The sequence below is a fragment of the Schistocerca piceifrons genome, chromosome 2 (assembly GCF_021461385.2).
Source record: "Schistocerca piceifrons isolate TAMUIC-IGC-003096 chromosome 2, iqSchPice1.1, whole genome shotgun sequence".
NCBI lineage: Eukaryota > Metazoa > Arthropoda > Insecta > Orthoptera > Acrididae > Schistocerca > Schistocerca piceifrons.
In genome coordinates, this window is record NC_060139.1 from 41,919,800 (window position 1) to 41,937,685 (window position 17,886).

The window sequence follows — 17,886 nt, forward strand, 5'->3', positions numbered from 1 at the left end:
GAAGCATGTAGAAGGTGGGAGTGTGGGGAGTGGTAGGGGTAAGTAGAGAGATGGACTCTGGGGAGAGGTTCTGGGATGGGCCTAAGGATTTGAGTAGTGACTGGAGATCCTGCTGGATTGCTGGAATGGGATCACTGTGGCACGGTTTGTAGGTGGAAGTATCTGACAGCTGACGGAGTCCTTCTGCCACGTAATCCTTGCGGTTCAAAACTACGGTGGTGGAGCCTTTGTCTGCTGGTAGGATTATAAGATCGGTATCAGTTTTTAGATGGTAGACTGCAGTTCTTTCTGCTGATGTATGGTTAGTATGCATGTTGAGGGATTTGATGGTGAGGCAAGGTTCGAGGACAAGAAATTCTGGAAAGTTAACAGAGGGTGGTTTGGAGGCAGTGGAGGTGGATCATGGTTGGATGGAGGAGTGAACTGAGTTAGGCAAGGTTCAATATTGGTCTTTGATTGAGTCTGATTGGTTGGGTTGGTGGCTAAAAAGTGTTTTCACTGTAGGGACCGGGAGAAGGAGAGAAGGCCTTTAACTAGTCCTGCATGGTTGAATTTGGGAGTGGGGCAAAAGGTGAGGCCTTTGGAAAGGACTGATATTTCTTTGGGACTAAGGCTTCTGGAGGAAAGGTTCATGTCTGTGTTGCGGGTCTGTTTAGGTTTTGAGTTCTGTATGGTGGTGGGAGGGAGTTTTGGAGGGTGGGGTAAATGTAGTCGATCTGCGAGACAAGGTTTATCAGCTGTGAGGGAGTGTGGGGGAGGTTTGGAGGTTGTTGTAGAAGTGGTGGACGGTGGTACTCCGAGGTGGGAGTAGGAAGTGAGCAGGATGGAGAGCATTCTGAGGTGGTGTTGTGCATGCTGCTTAAGTTCCTGGAGGGCATGAGTTTCAATGTGTGTTATGGGTTCCAGGAATTTGGGATTACATAGTAGGAGAATTTTGCAGATGTAGAGAAGGTACTGCAAGGAGGATTGGGCTTGGTTGATATGGTTTTGCAGGACTATGTTGGTGAGGGCTAAGGATTGGCGGAGTCTGAACAGGTAGAGGTCATTGTGGAAGGAGGGGTGGCAACCAGAATGGATAATTTGATGGTAAGGCCATTAGGGTGATTTCATGAGCCAAGCAACAACGCAAGAAAATTATGTGGGACTGGAATCTGGCTAGGGATAAGGAAACTTTTCTGCAATGACGCAGATGGAAGGAGCAAGGATCCATGGTGGCGAAAAAATATGTAAGAAAGTATAATTACGTCCGAAAAATTACGCAAAAAAATACACCCAAATACGTGTGAAAAATACGAAATGGATGTATAGGGTGAAAAAAAGAGATGAAATCTGAGGAAAACGACGATAGTGGAAGGCGAAAACTCACCAAAATTGGCGAGAAGTCACAAAGGTCAAAGTAGCGAATAACTAATCATTAATAAATATATGTATATTACTGTGGGTAGCAGATTTGAGGGCGGATAAGCGTAGAGAAGGGGGACGGCAGATGTGACTGGATGAGGTGGATTTAGTGGGTGCGAACAGGGATAGAACGGAGAAAGTGTGCGGGGTGGGGAGGGGTTCGTAGTTAGAGATGTAACTCCACTGCAGTGCTCGATGGTCCCTGTCCATCAGTATGAGAGATCTATCTGGTCATGGTTTAGCTACAGTTTTTCCTTCACGTTTCCACTTCCAACCACATCACCCACAGTCAACCGGTGCAACTGTAGAAGGGTTGAAGTGTCCCTAATGGACATCGTTACTCCAGTGATATCCATTGACTGGTTCATGATCAAAGTTGTTGAGCTGTCCCCACCAACCCACTCTGCTGCCACCACTTTTCTACATGCAACACAATACTCCCTGAATCCTTTCATACTGGTGGGTCTGCATCTTGTGGCATCTAGTGATCAGTTCTGAATTCCAGCTGGATATTCAAATACTTTTGATTAGAGAGTGTATTTTCTTTACTATGGTGAAGAATGATAATCTGTTCTATTGCTGTTGAATTTTCAGATTATTGTGTTTACCAAGTTTTATACTGCATGAATATGTGGTTGTAGACTTTCCCATCATATGCTACTGATGAAAAGCTCTGGGGTTTTGAAGATAAGTGTATGACACTTTTCAAAATGTCATGGTATTTCACTACTGCCAGCTGACTGGAAACCAATAGCTTTTCATCACAATCTGAGTACCGGTATGTGGAAAGATGCAACAGTGGATGTTTTATTTGAATCAGGAATTCAACAAAATAAGAGGGACAATATCATTCTACAACAACTGGGATATTTACCTTTATTTTTTACACTTCTGCCTTCATTAACACCATAAATAAAAATCTCAATGTGTTAGATTTGAAGACCTTTATGGTCAGAGATACTTAGTACCACTCCAACAACTAGCACATTTTGATGTTTCTCGTGAGTACATTTCAAACCAGAGCTCGTTTAAGTCACAAGTCACCACTTGGCAAAGCTGAATGGGGTTCCACAACTGTAGGATTTCTACACAGGATCTCTCATGAAATAGTAGCAGTCGCTTGGGGTGCCAAAGTTAGAGGTGCCCAAGTGCAAAATTTGTACAATGTGTGTATCACAGTAAATTGTGAAAACTTGAAAACTGACTCAGGTGAAAGGGTATGAGGAAGTGGTGGGTAGAAGAGGAGGGGAGGGGGGGGGGGGGTACCATATGATACCGTAAGTCATTTACGTGGAAAAATGTCCTCGAACTGGCCCTGATTCAAATATTGTTTGGAAAAATCGTATATGCATTTGACATGCAGCACGCATAACATCTTCATATATGAAACAATACGTACTGCAAAAGTTGAATTTGGTTACAGGTACCAGTTCTGATGTGCTTCTGTTGATACTGTTTACTGATGAAACCACATACACTGTATGGAACCAATAACACACGTGATCATCAGGTTATCAGGGCAATCCAAAATATACAGTGAAAACATTTTTCAGTTTTATTTTTCCAACACCACATGATGTGGATGGTTGGCCATGCCATGTCAATATGTTATGTTACTTTGGAAGAATAAATTACAAGACACAATACATACTCTTTTTCTTGAGCTGAAACAGTCAAAATACTTTCAAAACTTGTTTATTGCCTCACAACAAGGATAAAACTGACACAGGTTTTCTTCCCGATAATTGAAGTACCACTATTATTGGACTTGTCTAGTGACAGTAAATCTTGGTGCCAATTGGCTGCACTCGGCTGGCGTCAGTTTTACAGCTCTTGGCGCTTTCTAGAGGCAGACTACGAAAGTTTACAGTAGACACTTGTGAATGGTTCTCGTGTTTTGGATAGCCTGTAGTGATTTTGTTTATGTTAATGAAACTTCCGTTTGGGAAAATGGATAAATATAGTTGCAATTAATACACTGCAACATAGGAGGTAATAAAAGTTTAATATCGCCAATTTGCCCAAGATACGGGCATGATAGCCAATATTTTCTTACAAATTAACAATACTTCCTTATTTTTTCATTACATTGGGAGGGAAAATAATTTGAGAAGGTGAGAAACTCAGGTTTCTCTTCAACATGGTTGGCCTTACTACAGATTAAATTTTAAGTTCATTCTCCCTGACTTCCAATCTTGAAAGCCTTAAACTTTACTATCCCTCCCAGAAAATAATGGAAAGAATTGTTGCCACAACATTATTTTTCACACATGCTAAATACTAGGCTTTTCATGTGTGTAATTTATACAATATTTCATCAAAATCAAAACTGATAAAATAAAAAAATGTTTATTTGAACAATCTGGTACAGAATGTTTCATTTGCCTTACATGCAATTTAAATACCTCATTTCTGAGACTATAAGTTTATAGATCGTATCAAAGAAACATAGTCACATATACACTCCTGGAAATGGAAAAAAAAACACATTGACACCGGTGCGTCAGACCCACCATACTTGCTCCGGACACTGCGAGAGGGCTGTACAAGCAATGATCACACGCACGGCACAGCGGACACACCAGGAACCGCGGTGTTGGCCGTCGAATGGCGCTAGCTGCGCAGCATTTGTGCACCGCCGCCGTCAGTGTCAGCCAGTTTGCCGTGGCATACGGAGCTCCATCGCAGTCTTTAACACTGGTAGCATGCCGCGACAGCGTGGACGTGAACCGAATGTGCAGTTGACGGACTTTGAGCGAGGGCGTATAGTGGGCATGCGGGAGGCCGGGTGGACGTACCGCCGAATTGCTCAACACGTGGGGCGTGAGGTCTCCACAGTACATCGATGTTGTCGCCAGTGGTCGGCGGAAGGTGCACGTGCCCGTCGACCTGGGACCGGACCGCAGCGACGCACGGATACACGCCAAGACCGTAGGATCCGACGCAGTACCGTAGGGGACCGCACCGCCACTTCCCAGCAAATTAGGGACACTGTTGCTCCTGGGGTATCGGCGAGGACCATTCGCAACCGTCTCCATGACGCTGGGGTACGGTCCCACACACCGTTAGGCCGTCTTCCGCTCACGCCCCAACATCGTGCAGCCCGCCTCCAGCGGTGTCGCGACAGGCGTGAATGGAGGGACGAATGGAGACGTGTCGTCTTCAGCGATGAGAGTCGCTTCTGCCTTGGTGCCAATGATGGTCGTATGCGTGTTTGGCGCCGTGCAGGTGAGCGCCACAATCAGGACTGCATACGACCGAGGCACACAGGGCCAACACCCGGCATCATGGTGTGGGGAGCGATCTCCTACACTGGCCGTACACCACTGGTGATCGTCGAGGGGACACTGAATAGTGCACGGTACATCCAAACCGTCATCGAACCCATCGTTCTACCATTCCTAGACCGGCAAGGGAACTTGCTGTTCCAACAGGACAATGCACGTCCGCATGTATCCCGTGCCACCCAACGTGCTCTAGAAGGTGTAAGTCAACTACCCTGGCCAGCAAGATCTCCGGATCTGTCCCCCATTGAGCATGTTTGGGACTGGATGAAGCGTCGTCTCACGCGGTCTGCACGTCCAGCACGAACGCTGGTCCAACTGAGGCGCCAGGTGGAAATGGCATGGCAAGCCGTTCCACAGGACTACATCCAGCATCTCTACGATCGTCTCCATGGGAGAATAGCAGCCTGCATTGCTGCGAAAGGTGGATATACACTGTACTAGTGCCGACATTGTGCATGCTCTGTTGCCTGTGTCTATGTGCCTGTGGTTCTGTCAGTGTGATCATGTGATGTATCTGACCCCAGAAATGTGTCAATAAAGTTTACACTTCCTGGGACAATGAATTGACGGTGTTCTTATTTCAATTTCCAGGAGTGTATTATCTTGGTTCTTACAATAAATCTGTGCTTTTCAGTTTGCTTTATTCTTTCAATCACTGTCAATCACTGTGACAGTTTTCATTTGCTTTTTATTTAAGGACAAAACAGTAATGGCAATCAGACAGCATAGGCAGTTTTTATTTTAAACTCATACTGTTGTGCTAAAGTAGTCTTAATATCAATACTCCCGAATTCATACAACACAGTGTATCTTACAGGTTATTCCTTCAAGCGAAACATCTTTAACAAGAAAATTTTCTACGTCACTCCTACTGCGATTATGGAAACATGTCGCCCGCTTGAGGACGTATCTTCCGTGGCATTCTGTGCAATATAACGCTATTTCACGCAGTCGTCACTGCAAATTATATCGGCAAAAACAAAAACTAATCACTTCTTTTAGCAACAGGCACTGCGGGCTCAGCAGCGGCACTACATGAAGATACTACGAATACCGCAGAAAAGCCACAGACCACGAGCCACGACGCTTTCTGACAACAGGGCTTGATTCACTGCCTACCGAAAGCGCTTCTCTCGTCTTGCCAATTTACATCAGACGTGTGCTGTGCCCTGGAGGATTCCAGGGGATGGGCTGCGTTGCCATATGTTGCTGTCGTGCTGTAAGAGGACTCGTTGGTATTGGTAGCATAATAGGATGCTGATTTCCAATGGTTCTATTGAACATGCAAGTGTTCGTGTTTATAAGCTTCCTGCCGGAAGCTGACATGCCTTTCTTAAATAGGGATTACTAAAGTGTGGTGGTGGTAAGAGTATTCGCCTAGGCAGTTGGTCTAGCCAACATCGGAAACAGTGTTCCAGTGGCATTTGCTCTTTCGAAATGACTATCCATCACACGAGATTTGTGGCTGTCGCGTGCATCTCACGTGTAGTGATCACAGTGGGATGTTTTTTTACGCAGTGAGAGTAGCCAACTTCGTGACAACTATCCATGGAGGGTTTTAGTTTTAAGAAACTGTTGAGCAGTTCCATTGTCACAGCACCACTAGTGGTATGCAGCAGCAGGATTTTCAATTACCTGGGGGCGACTTTCCCCCTTTACGGTCGAAGACGGATGTTTTTCAGGTTGCCTCTAAAGTGGACGCTCCGATCTTGAACAATAAACGTCGCTGCACCCAAGATGGGAGTAGCAACGATGAGGAGCCCCTGAGTTGCCTCAGTCCGAGCGACCAGCATCGTTGGAACCACCATGTTGCGTAGATACTCCCTGCCCCGGCGAAGCGATGGTTCTGGTGGCAGCTTCTGACGTAACTCCAGTCCCCAACACGGCCCCCATCGAACCACATCGGCAGTCGGGCTTGCTAGCGTCGTCTTCCATTGTCACAGCAAGTGGTGGCGCAACAATTTCCTGTTCCACTTTCGTTGGAGATTCCGGCTTCGGACGCTATTGCACAGGTTTTGCCTGTTGTGATGCAGACGTTATTACTAATGTGGGCCAGTCAGTTACACCGGGCGTCGGCGCCGTGACGTCTGATTCCGACTATGGACCGGCACGGGTCGTATCAGACGTTGAAGTCGATCCTCCCACTTCGCCGGTGGCTGAAGTCTCTCCTGCCTGCTAGATGGCGCAAGTTATGCGCGCAGCCGACAGTCAGTACTGTACGTAAAAAGTCGAAGTGTGAGGATTCCATGAACGGGGTCGAGCCCACTCCCTTGGACTCATCCATGGACCCTACTAAGGACTGTGACGTTGGAGCGGTGGGATGGACAGTGTTCTTTCTTTCCCCTCAATGGTTCAGGCATATAAATTTGTTACTTTAAATGTTAATAGTGTATTTACGATTCCTGTGCTGACATAGTATGTTGTTTTCCGGTATTCCCCTCTCTCCTTGAATTTCAAACCGTTTTTATTGTGATCCCCGAATGTTCGACTGGTATTACCCCTCCTCTTTCGTGAGTGTATCCCATTACCGATGTTGAATTTCTTGACTCTGGATGAGCGATTGGCTGTCGCCCTTTTGACCTCACCTTCGTTGTCTTGTGTGCACCTTCTGGTTCGAGTCGTGCTGTGGGTCGATTACAGTTTTGTAAGTAGCAGGTTATTTATCTTTTGTGCAAGAGCTCTCGGTGTCTTACGCGAGGGGGGGAGGGGGGGGGGGAAGGTGTCTTTAATTGTGTTTTTTTGCACCCTGAAGACCAATCCTCTATTTCTAATTTATGCCGTGACTTTCATGAATTGGTCTACTGGTCTGGTAGATGCACTTGTGGGACGTTTTGGAACACAAATGTCCGACCTTAGTGAAATTTACGTTTTTCACCGTGACCAACCATAGCAAACTCGACAGATACTACTTATCTGATGTTTTACTAGACCAAATTCTTGCTCTTGATATTTCTATTTGTTTCTCGGACGACTGCGTTTTTGTTGCCGCTATCAGTCTTTGTCGTCGACCTGTTAAACTTTATCGCTCCTGAGCCGTTGCGGCTTATCGGGCAATATTGACTTTGGGAGTCGCCGAGAGGGGGGATAGCTAACTGGGGATTTGGTTTCTCCTGTCGTGACAGAATGGGCTGTGTAGCAGAAACAAAAGTGAGTTTCCTGGCCGCGTCCGGTCTGTCGGTGCAATAGGGCTCTGTCGACATCGCGGCTTGAAGGAACTTTATATTGATATTTCAGCAGCATTGACGATCATGGAGTTGCTTACAGGTGTTTGTCTACGGTGTTAGATTCGTGGATAGTCTCTTCTCCATGGTGGTCGGTTGCAGTGGCTTTCCTGCGGTTAAGAGAGCGAGTTGACATCAAGGTTTTTTAAATATTGTTTCTATGAGACTTTCAAGTTGTATTCTGGAACTTTGACTCTGATGTGCCGTTGAATGAAAATTGTTATCTTCTTGGATTGTTTTAATGGCCTGTTATTGATGTCAAGTGTTCTTGAAAGGAGGAGATCACTATGCTAAGCAGCCCTACTCTTGTTGTGTTTTCATACATGCCATATTTTTGCCTCATGGCAGTTTGGTAACTCCGCTTGGTGTTTAAAGGAACTCCAGATTGTAATTCTCGAGGATGTCTGAGGCACGTGTCACGAATTAATGTTGTAAATTCTAGCCTATGTCAAATTATTTTAGTGGAATGAATTATCATATTTGGGTTGGCTCGGGTTTGCTATGTCAGCACTAAAATATGTAACCCGACTTATGGGGCTTTATTCGTTAAACCTTTCCACCCTTACCTGCACGATTGTGCGGGTTGGTTTTTAATTTGCGGTGGCTTCACTACATCACTTTCCTGCATCACTCCGGCGTGCAACGATTGTCCAGTTCCCGCCTTCCATTTGTTACTGTTTTGTTTTTAATTTTGTGACCACCAGAGTGCAAAAGATGATTTCAAGCCTTAATTAGAAGACAGGGGCATTCCTCCCTTGGAGTAAGTGTCATATATTTTCCTACATTTCGTTAGTTTAAGGCTACTCCTGCATAATTTTAGACTGGGAGAGTATGATTAAATATACAAGATGAAGCGAAATTCGCACACTCGGGCTTCGCAGCGTGATTCCTCACGTGCCAGCGATAAAAAAAAATGTCTGTCACAAAATTTCGTCCGGCGAGTACATCCGGTAGAAAAAGGACGTTAAAGAGTGGCAATCTGGCAACACGGTAACCACATGTACGGTAACTATGTGTAAGCCGAGATCATTCGTGTAGTATAGTTGGTGTAGTGGCTAGAGTTTTGGGTTACCCTGCGAGAGGTCGAGGAATCGTTCCTGGTTTGAGGCATATTTTTTTTTTTTAATTTTTTTTTTAATTTGGTAAAGGTAGACCAGGTGGTACGGTATCTGGCATCTTAATCGTCAATAGCGATTGCAGTGGGTCCTCTAGAAAACATTTGCACTTACACCCTACGATCGTAGAAATGGAAGACTGGTCAGCTTTGAAAGAAGCCCTTTCCACATCTTGGGCATAAATTTATTCGCACCACTTCATCTGCTACATGCCAAACCTGGTGTCTTTGTACCCTCTTCCAGTGGTCCCATAGATTAGTACCTCGTTCAGGTCCATTACATTTCGTTAGGGCCTTACTTTACCGGTAGGACTAGCAACGTGCTTTGCGAATAATGTCGAAACTCGGTCACTATTTGTATGTGTTATCACCATGGTCCCACTAACTATGCCTTTCACCACTGAGTCTGGTAACCGCAAGCTTTTTAGTATGTATCTCAGTGCATCATCATTATTATTATTATTGTTCTATCTATGGTATTGTGGAAACGTCACGTTTATTACTGTTATGGGAACAGTGTAATTCGAAACCAAACATTTCACAATTAGCGATGTCGCGATGAATCATGCAGAACAATATCTATCAGAGGGATAATGCACATTAGGTAACAGCGCACAGGACTGATGGTCTGTTTATGCTGTTCTGTCCAACAGACAGGGACTAGTTGCGAGCGATGTAACGCGCCCGTGACAGACTCCAATGTACACTCTTGGACAAAACGAGCGAGACCCCTCCGCCTTTTCGTTATGCTGATCCGCACAGCTTTAAAGTACGCTACACAGCATAACAGGCAAGGCGACGAAGTTCTACCAACATACTGTGCACAGGTGTGAAATTGAAAAACTATCCGAACTTTGTCAGACTGTTTCCCACCATGTGTAAGATTATACTAATGCTGATTTGTGTGTTAAACACAACACGTAAATATAAGGTATAACTGAAACAAGAAACGCTAATTAGTATGAACTGTACAAATAAAAATGAATTTCAGCTTATCGAGATAATATAACTGTTTTAGTAAGACAAATTACCCAAAATCGTTATGTATTAGCAAAATATTATGCGCATTCGGCCGCGAAACGGTCTGTGTCAAGATTCAGACAAGTCATACTGGATTACCGTTGCTGACTTACCATGATAGAGCGCAAATTTAGCAATGCGTGAAGATTCATAACGGACTGCAGTAAAAAATCATTTAGTTTCACGCGGAAGTCAATTCAATTATTGACAGAAGCGGAAAAAGTAGGCAGTAACGAGTATGAAATTCTACAGAGTTTCATATTGATATCCACAGGGCTCCAGTACAGAATAAAGGTAGCAATAAAACGTATTGGGGGCGCGAGAATTTCTTAAAATTATTTTACTGAAAGTCTATCTGCCTCCATCGAGATGAGAACCGAAAACAAGCCAGACATCCCTTCCAGTAGCAAAAGCCTTTCACTGCGCTAGCAGACAACACAGGCAAACAGCCCTCTATTATTACCCCAGACATGATAAAGCCGGCAATTTCGCAATGAAAATGGCAAAATGATCTGCAGTTTCTGTTGCATAGAGCTTTGTGGACTCAAAAACATGAATTTTCTGCCTTTATGTCACCGCACATGTGACAATCACTGGGGATGTTTATCGAAACAACAAAATACTGTTATTAACGAGTAAATTTAGTAGGGTAATTTTGCACCATCCGACATAGCTGCCAAACGTATTCTACAATGTTTCGAATTCTCCATTGGAGTCACCACAGCCAGAAAACGTTCATTAGCCGAAGTGTTTCTTAAGCTAGCTAGCAATGGGAATGCCCGCACTTCTAAAACGCGGTGGCATTAATACTGGGATCTGGATTACCACGTGTATAGGCAAATGGATTTTATTTGCATTCCTGTAAATGTGATTTGGATCGAAAGCGTAGCTACGATTAATATGCTGATGTATCGACTGCAACTAGAATATTTCGAACAAAGAGTAGGGGGAATTATTATGCGGCCCTCATCTTCAGTAACTGTCGTAGCTATTTTTGTCGTTAGGATTTCGTCACCTAAATCGGTGAAAAAGGATCCCTTCTAGTCTCACTTTCTTGACCGGCTATCTGTCTATCAAACCCTTAACACCCGTTTACCTCGAGTACGGGTAGACATAATAAGCGGAAATGTATCGCAGTTCCTGCGGCATAAGGTCCACTGGTGGTGTAAAAATGTGAGCTTCTATGTCAACGCAATCTAATGATACGGCCCTTTATGTAAAGAAAATTTACGCGAAAGGTCAAAAAATTTCTCTAAGAACTATGTTACGAAACTGCTTAGTCCATCAGTCCCCTATACCTAGAACTACTTACATCTAACTAACCTAAGGACACCACACACGTCCATGGCCGAGGTGGGATTCCAACCTGCGACTGAAGCAGCCGCGCGGTTCGTGACTGAAGCGCCTACAACCGCTCGGCCACCGCACCCAGGCGAAACCTTTTTCACCTCATGTATAATTATAATATATACTGTCTAGTGAGGATACACTGTATTCACCAGCAACTCAGATCGTTATATCAGGGAACTTTTACGAAGCTACATTCAAATTTTGTTTGAAGTCGTCTGCAATATCCACTTATAAACATCCTAGGAACGTCGCTTGCGATATCCACTTCTGAAGATGCTGGCAGATACCGCAGTACCGTAACAAGTAGTTAAGAATTTATTATTATTGGTCCTTTATTCCAGTATCAATTCAACGCATCTAGGTGTTTGTCTATGGCTGAAAATAATGAACAAAAAATCAATAAACAGCAAAGAATTTCGATGTTCAAATCAAATGTAACTCACATATCGCAATTACAACATAATTTCGTTGGTGCATCTACATGACTACATCTACAGGATTTCTTTGCAATCCAGACTTATGTGCCTGGCAGAGGGTTCATCGAACCACCTTCGGACTATTTCTTTACCGTCCCACGCTTTAACAGCCCTGAATTACATTATTATTATGGTCATTTCTTCCTGTGTAACTTCACGAGGAAATAATGTTTTGGCATTCAGAACAGATGTTGGTGATCTAAATTTCGTGAAATGATCTCGCGGCAAAGAAAAACTCTTTTGGTTTCATAACTGTCACTCCAATTCGCGTATCAACTCTGGGACTTTCTCTCCCCTATTTCGTGACATTACAAATCGTGCTATCGTTCCTTGGACGTTTTTTGCGTTCACCGTCAATCACGTCTGTCAAGGATCCCATACCGTGCAGGAATACTATAGCAGTGAACGGACAAACGTAGTGTAGGCAGTGCTTTCAGTAGACATGTTGCGCAGTATTTCGTTTGCCTTCCCCACAAAAGTATGTTGCTGGCTTAATCATGTCTGGGGTAATAATAGAGGGCTGTTTGCCTGGGTTGTCTGCTAGCATAGTGAAAGATGTTTGCTCCTGGAAGGGAGGTCTGGTTTGTTTTCGGTTCTAATCTCGATTTAGCCAGCTAGACTATCAGTAAAATAATTTTAAGAAATTCTCGTGCCCCCAGTGCGTTTTATTGCTACCTTTATTCTGTACTGACGTCCAGCGGATGTCGATATGATACTCTTGTAGAATTTCATACTCGTTACTGCCTACTTTTTCCGCTTCTGTCAATAACTGATTTGACTTAAGTGTGGCACTGAATGATTTTTCCTGCATTTCGTTATGAATCTTCACGCATTGCTGAATTGGCGCATTTTCATGGTAGGTCAGCAACGGTAATCCAGTATGACTGGTTTGCACCTTGACACAAACCGTTTCGCGACCGAATGCGCATAATATTTTGTTAATACGTAACGATTTGGGGTACTTTGTCTTACTAGAACAGTTATGTTATCTCGATAAGCTGAAATTCATTTTTATTAGTACAGTTCATACTAATTAGCGTTTCTTGTTTCATTTATATCTTATATTTACGTGTTGTGTTTAACACACAAATCAGCATTAACATAGTCTTACACATGATTAGAAACAGTATGACAAAGTTCGGATAGTTTTTCAATTTCACACATGTGCATAGTATGTTTGTAGAACTTCGTCGCCTTGCCTGTTATGCTGTGTAGCGGACTTTAAAGCTGTGCGGATCAGCATGACGAAAAGGCGAGGGGTTTCGCTCGTTTTGTCTAAGACTGTACATACATACACGCATCGAATTTTGTGATTGTAAACCTCGAAACCAGTGTGGCAGACGTATGGCATCCATAGACAGTGACTATGCGGATATGCTTCTGGTCCTTGGTGAATCTGATAACCGGCCTGGTGTTGCTACTCGTGAATTTACTGCTAGATATCCTCGTCGATGCCATCCAGATAAAAATGTGTTTGTCATTTGGATCTGCACCTTCGGGAGTCAGGTTGTCTCCTTCCACCATCCAGAGGTCATTCATGGACTTGCTGTTCTCCAGCTACTGAGGAAGGTATTCTGGAAGTCAAACATGAAGAACCTCAGCGAAGTACATGTAGCATAGCAAGGCAGATGTGTGTCTCGCAGCCCATGGTCGTTAGCATGCTGAATGAGCATGGGCTGCACACCTATCATTATGCTTTCATGCAACACCTGCATCCTGCAGGTCGCCATCAGCGGATGCAATTCCGTGAATGGCTCCGAAAACAACAGGACACTAACGATGACTTCGTGAACATCGTAATATGGTCAGATGAAGCAGCATTCGCTTGTGAGGATGTCTTCAAGGTGCACAATGCCCACCATTGGTGTGAGGTTAACCCGCATGTCACCCGCAGCTGTGGATATCAAGGTCGCTTTGATATCATTGTCTGGGCCAGAATATTGGGCGACAGGTGTTTGGGCCCCTACATGTTGCCTGACCAGATGAGTGCATGAAAGTATCATGCATTCCTCTCAAGCTGTCTGCCTGATGCGCTGCAAGATGTTCCACTACATGTTCGGCAAAGGATATGGACCCAATATAATGGTGAAACTGCACACTCTGGAATTAGTGTGTGACAGTATTTGGACAGAACATTTCCAAGGAAATGGCTCAGACGTGGAGGTACAGTTGTATGGTCACCGTGTTCACCTGACCTAAATCCCCTGGATTTCTTTCTGTGGGGACAGCTGAACGAGCGTATGTACTGTACTCCGCTGACGAATGTGGAAGAATTGGTAGCGCGTGTTCATGCTGCTCTTGTTACTGTGGATGCAGCTTTGCTGTGAAGGCTCCGGAGCTATATGATCTGGTGGATTACCAAATGTTTGGACGTGTAGGGAGGTCGCTTTGAGCATCTGTTGTTCTGAGAACAACGTATTCTGTTGTGAAAGCCATGTGGTCATTAACATAGACATTATTATTGTCACTGGTTGCTAATGTGCGACATCTGAGCGCTCATATTACATCTAGTATAAATGACAAGTAGACGTTGTGTTATTGTACTGTGTGGTCATCTTTAGCATCTCGAAATTGGTAATGTGGTTGTAGTTATTGTTCAATGAAAGGTCATTTGTTTCAACGGTCTATTTCTTATTTGACTAACCACGCTAAACAAAATGTTGTAAGTTTAGGATGCATGTGAATTAAGAAACGGTGTATATTATAATGTGAAATGTCGGAATGAAATTAGCAAATAAAAAAATGCGCCCTAACCCAGGATCGAACCCTTGCCCTCCTGCGTCCGAACACAAAACTCTATCCACTGCACCAACTGTACAGCACGCATGAACTATGCTGACATCGTAATTACTATACGTGTGGTTACAGTGTTGCCAGACTGCCATTCTTTAACGTCCTTTTTCTGCCGGGTGTACTCGTGAGGAATCCCGCTGTGAAGCCTGCAATAATGCTAGAGACGTTTTGGACAAACTATCACCATGAGAGATTTTTCAGTATTTTTACTTGTTTCTGTAGGCCACAATGCATGGAAATTGGTACATCTCAGGTAAAGGTTAAACAAAATTTCTATAAGTGTGGAAAGAGTTGATGCATATTTACTGGATGATTAATCACGACATACTATTTCTCCTAAGTATCAGCCTTAAATTAAAATTATTCTAGTTTGTGGTTTCCCTGCAGTGGCTGAGTGACATATGCTTATTGTAATACAGTGACTCACTCAGTAACCAGTCTTTTTCAGCACATACTCAACAATGGTGTCTCAAGGTTTCTCCGCAGAGTTGACTTGATTATGAGGTGCTAAGTCGATTTGCAGAAGAGTTCCTACGCCTCCATCGTATACACTGTGCGATACAAATTCACTATTTTAGTTGAAATTTTGTTTTAAGGCTTAAAGTAAAAAAAATAAAATTCTTTGATGTTTGTTGGCCCTGCTGAGGCCGTTAGTTGTTATTTTCTTTTTAAAGGAGACTATTTCCCATCTCTTGTAGTGTCGGGCGCTATAATACGTGTTTGGGAGTGGATAACTTGGTAGTGTTTATACAGTAGTCCATATCTTAAGGTCACTATTGTGTGCTGCAGGGACGTGTCATTGAGCTTTCTCTAAAGCCGTCGGCACACGGACCGTGCTGTCGAACGTTAACGTTGAGCGTGCCAAGTTCAACGTGCTGCTGAACGCTCAGGAACGATGCGACTTGTGCACACGGTGCGTGGGCCCCAACGTGGTATACGCGATCGCAACGCTCTCCAGCGGCAGTTGAGGGATGTTTCTAGTTCGTAAATCACACTGTTTACTCAACGGGCGCTCGTAAAATTCCCACGTTAGCTCTATTAAAACGCACATTTCCTCCATCGTCCACGAAAAGGAAAGTACCATGTCCAATCAATAAGGACACAGGCTTGTAAAAGTTCCGTTACAAGCAGTGCGGTACAAATTTGGAATACTTCTCCGCATAAGATAAACATTATTTCATCATTACCACATTTTAGTAAAACCCCAAGGTCAGTCTTACTTGATCACTGTTCCTACCCAGTAGCAGAATCTTTGCAACATGTGAATTACGATGCGTAAAAGAAAAAGAAGCAAAATATCTTTATACAAGTAGCTGTCCTGTAGATTAAGCCAATCGAACAGTCACCCCTCAAAAAAGAGTGAACTTATATTTACATAACATCAAATATTATGTTACATACTTATATTAAACTAATAATAAAGTACCAGAACGTAACAAAAACAGTAATGTTAGGAAAAAAAATTTGGAAGTGGCAAGTGACACTAGTTACTACGCTACACCGACGACATACCATTTCTGTCTAATCACAGTATGTTACGCATTGCTGAAAACCTTAATCGTAGATATGCTACTAATTGAAATTTAACTATAACAAATTGTACCAAGAACAATGCGTTTTTGGGTGGATCTTCAGTTTGTCGCTGCCTTCATATAGCCTACTCTCATTATACGCAAGTTAAAATAATTCTTTTGTCAGGAATTTGATGTTTCTCATTATTTTATTGGAACGTATCACACAGTTAACAACGGGTTTTCCAGTGATTCTCAATTTGCTGGTGCTCAGAAACGGCATATATACATATAGGCTTGAAATGAATGCCAATATTGCGCCTCACAACTCTACTGAAGAGAGACGGCGCGCGTGTGACGCAGATGGCGTTGTGCCATCTCATTGGTCAACGGTCAGATGCAAGCTCAGAATATCTGACATGCCAGATGTTGATCTGCACGTTCGGAAAGACTCCCGAAAATGCTATTCCACGCTATGACGTCATAAACTCGCCACGCTCAACGCTCAACGTTCGGATGCACGGTCCGTGTGCCGACGGCTTAAGGGGATCATGGGTGACGTGTTCGTGTGGAAGCGGTCCGCTCAGCCTGAGGCTACCGGCCAAGCTGGTCCTGCTAGCGTGACGTCATGCTGCTTAAGCACGGTCGCTGTGCCTGCTCCCCTGCCGCCACGCCACGCAGCCGCTTCACTCAGCACTGACCGAGGCCACAGTGCCGCTCACCTGTATTGTGTACAAGTTAAGTTTCTGGACATATCGGTTCTCTAGGCACTCCATGAGTGTCAGCTTTCAGGGCTTCCTGAGGTCTCTGACAACTAACCTGGTTAAGTGGGCCCTTAGCCACTCTTACTGACGTTCCATTTACAATTAAGTTCCTATTTAGTAGCCGGCCGGTGTGGCCGAGCGGTTCTAGGCGCTTCAGTTTGGAACCGCGCGACCGCTGCGGTCGCAGGTTCGAATCCTGCCTCGGGCATGGATGTGTGTGATGTCCTTAGGTTAGTCAGGTTTAAGTAGTTCTAAGTTCTAGGAGCCGGCACGGTAGCTCAGCCTGTTCGGTCAGAGGGCTAGCTGCCCTCTGTAATAAAAAAACTGAGTTAATGGATCAACAACGAACTGGAACGGGTGTCTTTCGACGTCCGCCCAGAGCAGATACAATGAACGAAAACGAACAAAATGAGATTTTAAAAAAAAGAAAAAAAAGGGGACTGATGACTTCAGATGTTAAGTCCCATAGTGCTCAGAACCATTTGAACGTATTTAGTAAATTAATATTTCTTTGAAAGCACATCAGGGTATTTTCTCTAAAGTAGGGGAACCTGGAATCTAACTTAATTCCTTATTGATTTAAAACTGCAGTGTAAGTTATCATTTATTAAATTCAAACCGAAAGTTCCTATTTTAAACGCTTTGTTAAAGGACGGCTCTTGTCCGTCGTTATTTGAAAGTAGGTTTTGTTATGTGTACTGTGCATTATAGGGTGCTGTGTGTTCATATTATCCAGGGGTATTTGTATACTGGTAATCCGCCAGTTCTAAGTTATTGCTCTTATTAAAGTTGTTAATCGTTTATATTTTAAATGCTTGTAATTTTTTAAAAAGGAACTTGTTACTTGGAGCAATTGCTGTTTTTTACAGTGTATTTCTAACCTTACATTAAGTTTTATGACAAAATTTATGTAATTTGTAACGAAAATTGGTTCATAAATGATGTGTAT